This window comes from Thermobia domestica, chromosome 14 (genome assembly GCF_964235325.1).
Source record: "Thermobia domestica chromosome 14, izTheDome1.hap1.1, whole genome shotgun sequence".
Taxonomy (NCBI): domain Eukaryota; kingdom Metazoa; phylum Arthropoda; class Insecta; order Zygentoma; family Lepismatidae; genus Thermobia; species Thermobia domestica.
The window spans coordinates 138,568,515-138,578,717 of record NC_137467.1 but is presented as its reverse complement, the minus strand read 5'-3'; the positions used below and the strand labels follow the sequence as shown (position 1 = coordinate 138,578,717).

Here is a 10,203-nt window from a genome sequence, read left to right as displayed (position 1 = left end):
GAGCTTGTACCCTTTCCTCATTAATAAAGTTATTACTTATAACTCCGGATAGTTTAAAGATATAAAGCAATTACGGAATGGCATTTAATTGGTGGAAATGGTTGACGAGAAGCAAACAGCGAAGCTACTCAAATTGACTAATATTGGACCAGTGAGCCTGTCTTTAGAGCCTCATCGTCTACTGAACGTCTCTCGCTGTGTGACATCATTTTTGATCTCCTAAACGCCACCGAGGCATACTAGTTGTTCGATAGACTATAACTAAACTCTTGCGAGTGTCACATAGTGAATTGTGTGCGCTACTAAACTGGCTCCGAACCTTGCTAGAGCCACATAATTAACGCTAGTTAGTTAACTTCAGACATCGATAACGGCCCTTACCAGAGCCAAACAGTAAACTTAGTGACTACGTGTAGTGACTGCGGCCCTTACAAGAGCCACATAAGAAACACTACGGTCAACAAGTGGCTCCGGCCCTTACAAGAGCCACACGCGAACTGTAAACATTACTCAATTGTTCAGTGAAAACGTCTACAACATGTCAGTACCAGCTTCCAAGTTCCGTAAGCCCCCGCCGGACAACTCAAGAAGGGGAACAAACCATTGAAAAGGAAATTCACCACGCTGCGCAATGCCCCCCGCCGCCGCCAGAAAGCGCTGCACATGGCAGCCACAGCACAACTCAACAGCCAAGAACAGCTAGGAAATACACCCACGCAAGAGACCGACCACGCATCGCAGCCCCCCCCCAAAAAAAAAGAGCCAGACGCGAGCAACCCAACTCAAGACGAATCCCCCCTCCCCGGAGGCCCAGAAGCCACTGGAAGCAGTGATAAGATGGACGTCGCAAGTGAAGATCCTCCAGCAGACGACGGCTTTGTTCAACCTCGCCGCACTGCCAGGCTACCCTACAACCAAGCGCCATCCATCACATCGTTAATCCTATTTAGGAATAAATACGCTCCTCTTCGCCCCAGGGCATCAGATGACGGGGGAAATCAAGACATCAACAACCAAGATGGGCAAGAAGAAATGGAAGATGGTGTTGCATCCGCAGTCCCCACCCTCTCAGCAAAGAAGATACCACCTCTATACATTTATGGGGTCAACAAGAAGTGCGCGCTAACAAAGTCACTGCGACGGACGTTGGAAGGCCCTATAACTTCGTACCACATGCACAACACGCTAGAAATCCATTGCTCCACTTGGGCGGATTTCTCCAAAGTGGAAGCATTTCTCACACAGTCCAAGTACGAGTTCGCTACAGATGCCCAAAGCTAACCGTCCACTGAAGGTTGTCATACGGAAGCTGCCCATGAAAGCCGAGCCAGCAGACATCAGAGAGGAACTTCAGCAGCTAGAATATCCAGTTAAATCCGTCAGCCAACTCAGAGGTCGTCCCGATGCAGATGGCAACCGCCCGTTGTTTCCGCTCTTCCTGATCACCCTCGAGAAGAGCCCCGGTCCCAGCATATACGACGTATATCTACTGAGCTACAAGGTAGAAATTGAGCCATACAAGGGAAAGGACATATTGCAGTGTCACCGATGTCAAACACTCGGCCACTCCCTGCAAACCTGTCGAGCAGGTGCACGATGTGTGAAGTGTGGAGGAGCTCACCTAACGCAAGACTGCCTGAAGAAGTTGAGAGATACACCACCCGTCTGCGTCAACTGCCAGGGGCCGCACCCGGCGAATTATCAAGGATGCCCCTATATCCAGGCGGAGAAGAAGAAGCGAAAGGGGCAGAAGCAGGAAATTTTACCGTCCGCCAATGACAAAGACAACCAACAAGAAAACACCACCAGCGGACAAGAAGACGAACGCCAAGACCAGGTCCAACACCCAAGAAACTGTACCCAATACGCAAACTCAACTGGAGCAGACCATCGAGACACCGCCAGTCGCACAAGATAGCCAGACCACCACTCCAAGAGAAGCATCAACCACACCAGCGCCACCCACTGCAGGGGCAGCACCAGCCACCGCAAGAGAGACAACAGATGCCACAACTACACCGCCCCACCACAACATCGCCACAACAGTGGCAACCTCCCTGGTCACCACCCTCAAAGAGATAACGAACCTTCTGACCGGATTAAACGTTAAGAACTTCCTCGAAACACTCAAGACCGGACTGCACAAGATCAATGACGCCAAAGACCAGATCTCCAAAATGACCGCCATCGTGGAAGTAGTGGCCGCACCCATCGATGATGGATTCCACTAGAACAAGAATTAACCGGGACATCAGACTGATCTGCTGGAACGCAGATGGCATCAAAACCCAACAGGATGAGTTTGCAGACTTCCTGACCAGGGAGAGTGTTGACGTCGCGCTCGTGAGCGAGACTTGGCTCAAGCCTCACGACATCTTCCGCATCAGGAATTACATTGTATACAGAACCGATCGACCAGGCATCAAAGTGGCACTACAGTAATCATCAAGAGAGATTCCGCACGATCTACTCCCACTGCCAGCCATGCAGTCAATAGAAGCAACAGGCCTAACTCTGCACTCACCGGAAGGACCGATGCACCTGATCTCGGTGTACAAGCCTCCAGCTCAGCCACTCCACGCCCCGGACCTCCAGCTGTAAAGAAGACTGGGTCACCGCATCTTCATCGGTGGTGACCTAAACTGCAAACATCCGGAATGGAATTCCCGTGTGTCCAACGTAAACGGAAGAGCACTTTAGAGAGCGCTAAGAGGAATAGACCTCATACCAGCAGCACCCATGGAGCCCACCTTCTATCCGAAGAACGGGAACCTGCCAGATATACTGGATATGACTCTGACGGCCAACGTAGCAATTCTGGTGGGACCAGATGTCATCCATGCGCTACAGTCAGACCATATTTCAGTGATAACAACAATAGCCATCAGGCACTACACACCGATACACCAACTACCGCAAGAGAAGACCACTGACTGGAACATGTACAGACAACTACTAGCCGAAATGGTGGACACACAGCTTTCAGTGGGAACACCGACGCAGATAGATGCAGCGACCCAATCCCTGACAACATGCATGCAGTCTGCGCTACGCCTGGCAACAACTCGGGCAGCAAAACACCAAGAGCAGCAAACAGACCACGAAGAACTTCGCACCACAGCACTGGTGCAAATGAAAAGTTGGTCGCGGAAGAAGTGGCAAACTTCAAGGCAACTATAACAAGCAACTGTGGAACGCACTCCCCGCAAGGATTAAGAAGCGGCTCAAAATCCAGAAATGGGACAAGGCGCTGCAAGAACTGGAAGCACCATCACCGGACTTCTGGAGGTTCCTGCGCTTCATGACAAAACCCCAAGGACCGACTCGCACGCAGCCGATTCGAGGCCCACAAGGAATGGCATATTCAGCTCCAGATCAAGCTGAACTCTTTGCGGCTCATTGGGAAGACACGTTCAAAAAGCACCAGATTCACCCAGATCCGGCAACCTTGGCAGATGTAAGGGAAAGCCTACGGATCATTCAGCAACCAACCCAGTGTCCAGCAGACCAACTGACCACGCCAAGAGAGGTGCAGCAGTTCATCAGAAGAATACACCCAAAACGAGCAGCCGGAGCAGACAAGATACCTTCTCTAGTAATCAAGTATGCCCCACGGAAAGTGATAGTCCTTCTATGTAGAATCATCAACGGTATCCTGCAAACAGGGCATTACCGTTCCTGCTGGAAGGAGGCCAGACTGATAATGATACCAAAAGGAAGAGGATCGAGGTCGGAAACCAAGAGCCACAGGCCAATAAGCCTCCTATCCCACATCAGCAAGGTGGCCGAAAGGGTAATCCAGAGCAGACTTCTCCAGCAAACAGAACTCAACGTAGTGTCGCAGCATCAGTTTGGATTCAGATCTGGTCATAGCAAGACCCTGCAACTGGTAAGAGTGGCAGAAAACATCACATACCAATTCAACGCCGGAGACTACACTCTTGGAATTTTCCTCGACATCGAGAAAGCCTTCGATAGAGTGTGGCACTACGGACTCATCCACAAACTTAGGAAAGCAGGAATACCACCGTACCTAGTTAAGGTGATACACAGCTACCTCCAGCATCGCACCTTCACGGTCCACCATGCTGGGGCAACTGCAGCAGCAAGACAGATTAGAGCAGGGGTCCCTCAAGGATCAGGTATATCCCCCCTGCTATACAGCTGACCTCCCGACGACTGCACGCACGATGACGGTCACCTTCGCTGATGACACTGCGATCTTCGCGAGTAACCACAACCAGAGGTATGCGGAAGTGGCACTCCAAAAACATCTGAACTACATAGAGGACTGAACCAGGAAGTGGAAAATAAAAATAAACCCAGCGAAGACAACGCTCGTCGACTTTGGAAAACACCACAAGAAGAGGAACTACAACCTGACGCTACACGGCACCCATCTCGAACAACAACCACATGCCAAATACCTAGGAGTCATCCTTGACAGAAAGTTGACGTTTGGACAACACATCAACGAAACGACAGCAGCTGCCACCAGAAGATTCAAGGCACTCCCTCCGATTCTTCTCAGCCCACAACTATCACATGAAGCACGCAGAAATGTGTATGTAATGTGCATTCGTTCTCTACTGCTGTACGCGCACCCAGCGTGGGAGCATATAACGCAATACCACCTTCGTCGCCTCCAGACAGTGCAAAACAGAGCAGCAAGGGCGATCACAGTGTCCCTGGACACACCTATAGCGCAGATACACGAGGACTTGGACCTGCCTCTCCTCAGCGAGGTAAGGCAATCGCTCTCGGCCAGATTCTGGACCAATGTCCGATCTCAAACAAACCCAGCAGTCGCCCAGATTGGAAACAGACCACCACCACCAAGAAGAACGTATCCAATGCCAGGCCCGCGATAGGCTAGACAGAAGAAAGCCAAAGGACTCGCAACAGTTGCAGTCCTTCAGAACAGATACGTCAGCAACCAGCAATCAAGTCGACACAACACATGGAAGGCAGGAGCCTAGGCTCGTAACTTCTCGCACGAAAAACGTCAAGAACACTCAATGCTCAATGCTCAATGACCAACATGTTGTAGAGGTTACTCGCATCAAAAGTAAGAAATCTCGTGAACCCGTTGCTACTCACAATTGTCAGTAACTAATTCTTACTTTCAGTTTGCCTACACTCCCGGACTATGTGAAGACTGGTTATTATCGATTTAAGGTCCGTCTCTATATTCTCAGTCTCCTGCGCTGTTTTAAATATGAATACTTTGGGCACAACAGCATGTCGTGTAACGCGGGCTCCTGTTTGTGCAAATTGTAGTCAGGGTAGTCATGGTGTGGAGTCCTGTACACCCTACATAAAACGTAACCCTTTTGTGTCAATTGCAAAGTCGAGCATTTTGCTTGGTCTCGGGACTGTCCAGTCTTTCAACGTGAGAAACGTATCCGAGAGTTAATGATTGTTGAGATCTCTGCTACCGATGCTAAGCGTCGCTTAAAAGAAATCATCCCTTCCTCTTTTTCTGTGCCATTTGCTACTATTGCAGCTATTTCTTGTAAATCTGTGGCAACCCAGACGTCCGACATTTCCATCCAAGAAGATCTTGTTTCCCCGATCAAAGTTCAGAAATTCTGAAACCAGTCCACCGACTGGCGAATCCCGTCAAATCCCACGTGTTTGTATTCGTGATGTCGAAACTGATGTTGTTTCCGACGAAAGTTCAGAAACTTTGACCCCAGTTGTATCTACTGGCGAACCTCCAAAACCCCAAGTGTTTCTTTTAGTTGTGGTCTTCGGCGAATTCCAGCTCATCGCTACTCACCTTATATGGCCATCCAAGAATTTAGTCAGTATATATGCCAGCTTAATGTTACGGTTCTACTCCGAAAAGAGCAAAATCCACACCTGTTCGTAAGCAGTTTCTTTGAAATCTGACATGGTAGAAGACGATGAGATGGATACTGAGTTAACGGTAGCCGGTCCACGTGGAAAGGTTCACCTTAAACTGTGATTTCTGACCTTTTATTGTTTTTACTAATGTTAAATATTTTTTTCTATTGTTACTATTAATAGTATTTATTGTTCTCGTTATATATTTTCTCTAGTGTTACTATTATTAATATTTATTATTATATATTTACTATTTATTTTTATATCTTTGTTATTCTCATATATTTATTATTATTTTTCTTCTTTTTTTTTTGGTTTTCATATCTATTTCCCAGCAGTTTTTTTCTTATATTTTAATATATTTTTTCTTAAATTTTATTTAGGACAGTCCGTATTTTTGAGAAGTCGTATTCATCGTGACCGGGACGAATAGCCCCAATGCTATTCACCAGTTTCAATTGGAGATTATTCCTCACCCGGCGTATTCTCCAGATATAGCTCCTAGAGATTACCGTCTTTTGCTGTACCTGTCGACAGGGATGTCAATCCCCCTCCCCTCTCAAATTAACAACTCACATTGATATTACACCTCTTCCTATCACAACACGTGAGATCATTGGTTTAAAAAAAAAAAACTAACATTACAATCACTCAAACTTTAAATTTAAATGTAGTTTATTTCAACTTAAAATTGATAATTAATCTTTGTACATATTAGAATTTTGTAAGGCAAAAAATTATATGTAAATTTTTTGAAGACTTTGCTTATGCCCCGAGTCTCAGTGATGTAAAAGACATATACATAACGAATTTCAAGAAGATTGGATAATATTTCGAGATTGCACACTTTGATCAGTTTTGTAAACGTACGCAAAAATATAATTTTTCAATGTTAATTACTTTTAATTTTAAAACTAGACATCACAAACTTAATACTAAAACTAGATTAATAGGTACTATGATAGGCAAAACTTGTGTATATTAAACAATTTTGAATTATGCAATGCCTTCTTTTGTCTGCTTGGTAACGACTTTTCTGCGATGCTCGACTACCGTCAATAAAGAAATTTTGTTGTTTGTCCCTGATTTTAAACTTTTTATCAGAGCAATTCCTCTTTTCCGGTACACACAATTAAAAATTATTTTCATTTCACTTTTTAATGGACCTAAAATTCTCTGTACACCTCGATATTCACTTATAATCAGTAATTTACTTTTTTTTTTCATATATGTTTATGTTAAAATTAGCCTTTATTTAGCCGGAGTCGAAGGAAGGGGCGATAGTCACGCGAGGGAAAGCAGTAGCAGTGTTTCCATTTGACTCTAAAAATACTGGTATTGTGCTGCCAAAATGTCTTGAGCCGTGGCAAAAATGCGAACTAAAGCTCACACCCACGCGTTGAGCCAATAAGGGTTCAGCTGTTGCTAAGCGAGAGAAAGCGAGTGGAATTCCTTCAGCCGATAGCAGCGCTTGCAACGGAAGACTAGGGATTAAGTCAATGTGGCATATCTTTAGTTCTGTTTTCCTGTTTGCAAAATTATTTTTTCACTGCTACATAAATAAGTATTAAGTGAATTTTCGTTATGTATATGTTTGAAGATTATTGCCTACCCGTACTGGCAAGAATTTTTGGTAGACTTAGATAATTCTAAGGGGAAGGGTTTTGATTAGATTTGTTATATGATTCTGTGTCTAATCGAGAACAATCAGATTACAAGGCAGAAACAACATTCATTAAAATGGATATGCTATTATGACGGCGGGGGTGCGAGGAAGAAGGAATGTATATTAATGTAGTAATTGACTAATTAATTTTTACTTTTTTTTTTTTTGTCTGCATGAAATGAGTCAATTAAGTATTGTTTTACATTTTAAAAAATCGCCCTGATGATGCCATAGGCGTCACGTTCCCTCTTGTGGGCACCCTTGTCTGTCGAATGTATTTCTTGAACCATCGTTCGAAAACGATCTCGAGTTCAAAATTTCATTAATGACTTCTGTTCATCCACGCCACCGAGTCGTTTTCCGTAAAGGCATCCAACCACTGACTGAACCTTGGGAAGAATGTGTGGGAATACATCAGTGATCCATTGTCTGATTAGCTCAACCCTCAAACAAAAAAATGTACCATTGGTTTCAAATGGAGCGAAATAATGAATCAATCCAATAATAACATCTTGCAAACTTTTGAAATAATAATAATAATAATAATAAATACCTTAAAACCTCCTTGATCACTATTTCATTTTTCTTTCCTGTATTACGATCAGGGCCGGTTCTACCATATGCACAACACGTGCATTTGCACGAGGCAGCCAAATCTGTCTTAACTATATTATTTAAAATAAATATTTCTTGTTGGAAACAGATTTTATGATGATGGTAGTTAAATTTACTAAGCTGACCTTCTATTTGAATACTACATTCGTAAGTCATGTTTGGGTCGCATTAGTTTAAGGTCACATGGACAATGCTAAAACAAATGTTCAAAAAAATCCCAGCATAAACTGCTTGATGCTTGTCAAATACAAAGACTCAATTCTCGAACTGTAGCGAATACTTGTTCCATTTAGTTAGTTACCACAATTTAGTTATGACAGCTAGTTTTATCTTTGTCACAAACAAGTTCCTTATCATTGAAGGTGGAAACAAGGTTTTTTTTTTTTTTTTTTTTTTTTTTTTTTTTTTTTTTTTTTTTTTTTTACAGATGTGGAAGTAAAATTAAGAAATAAAATAAAAGAGCTAGTTGAAATGGAGCCGAAAACTGATACATTGAAATTGAAGCTTGATATTTAATTCCATAAAAAGGATTACCATCTTTCTCTAAAGATGTGTCTGCTCCATCTTTCACTAACATAACAGATTATTTAAAGAAAAAAAAATACACATCGAGATTGTATGTGTAATGTTTAGGCCTTTCTGAGTGCGATTGCTCTTTCCCTTTCCTTCATTGTTCATAATAGGGTAGCATACTTAAAATCGTGGCTCTTAAGATTTATTACTGGAGAAAGGAGGGGCAGCAAACTGCCCAGAGCCGGCCCTGATTACGATACTGTGACAGCTCGACTACTTTGATCACCCTAACTGTTGTTGGACTGACATGATAAAATTATGTTTATTCTCTACCAATGTATATTAAAAATCTTTTGGTTTTGTTTCCACGCAGTGTTGCATTTTGAACAGCGATACTTCAAGAGAGGGAATTTTAAAAGTGAAGTTTCCGGAAATTCCCTCTATTATTTCCCTATTATAAATAATAGCCCTACACTAATTCGGTGCCTGCTCTATTGTAATTCGAAGGATTATGACACTTATTTTAGCTGTAAGTGAAATGATGAAAACAATTCTATTTGTGAACGCTTTTGTAATGTTGTTTAAGCAGTTCAGATAAGCACACTACAAGAACTGCAAATTACGAGTATTATTCCATTTATTTTCGTTGGAATATGTAACTTACGGAATATCTTTACCTATTGTACTGTGATTACAAGGAGGTATAATTTATATCAATCAACCAATTAGTATACCTGCTATATCTATATAAACTCACACCTACAACTTCCTCTGGAAATGTTCTGAATTCAGCCATTTTCCAAGAAGGCGACTGAAGCTCAACTTTAATTTTTGAGGAATTTATATAATTTGAATCAGAAAGCTTTATAGAATGTCCCTACAAACTCTCTTGATTGTCTGATTTTTTTATTTTTCAAAAGTTTATATAATGACTGCTCTATAGCTAGATTAGATTAATTTTCTTATATTAGATTACTCTTAAGAGATGCACCTTCTTACTTCGCATATCTTAATAACTGAAACAGTTCAATATGAATCGAAGATACTAAGCAAGACATTTTCTTTCGTAAATCGAAATGTCTAAAGCGCTATGTAATTCGAGAACTACTCCCAACCCGCTGCGTCGCATAATGCGTTATTCAATGTAAACTGTGTGCTGTTATGGAGAACAAAAGCCATCAGCAACCTCTTGGAAGACAACAGAATACAATTCAAACGTTATATAACGCGAAGATCATCTAAAAACAAATTAGGAAAAATTACAAATGATCTACGAGAGTTAATGATATATTCGAGTATATCGTGATTATCAGAGAAATAATACGCACAATTTCAGTAAACTTCTGTAATATACGCCATTTAAGTTCTAAATAAATAAATAAAAACAGAAAGTGATACGATAGATGAAAAACGTTACTTAGAAGATAAGTTGCTTTAAATTAAGACGAAATTCTTTTTCCGATGAAAAATTACCACGAATCAGTTTCAAAACGTAGAATAAGATAAATTGTCTAGTACACGAAAATTACAATAACCAAAATACAATCTTCCCTTCTTAT

At 42.4% G+C, this 10,203-nt stretch overlaps 1 protein-coding gene across 1 annotated transcript in view; it reads right to left on the bottom strand.

Annotated features, from left to right (window-relative positions):
* Positions 1-7,186: 7,186 nt before the first annotated feature.
* The window catches only part of LOC145670349 (uncharacterized), a gene marked incomplete in the record, with an annotated part of 26,886 nt that continues 23,869 nt past the window's right edge, over positions 7,187-10,203 (bottom strand). The window contains 1 exon segment of the mRNA XM_081738913.1: positions 7,187-10,096.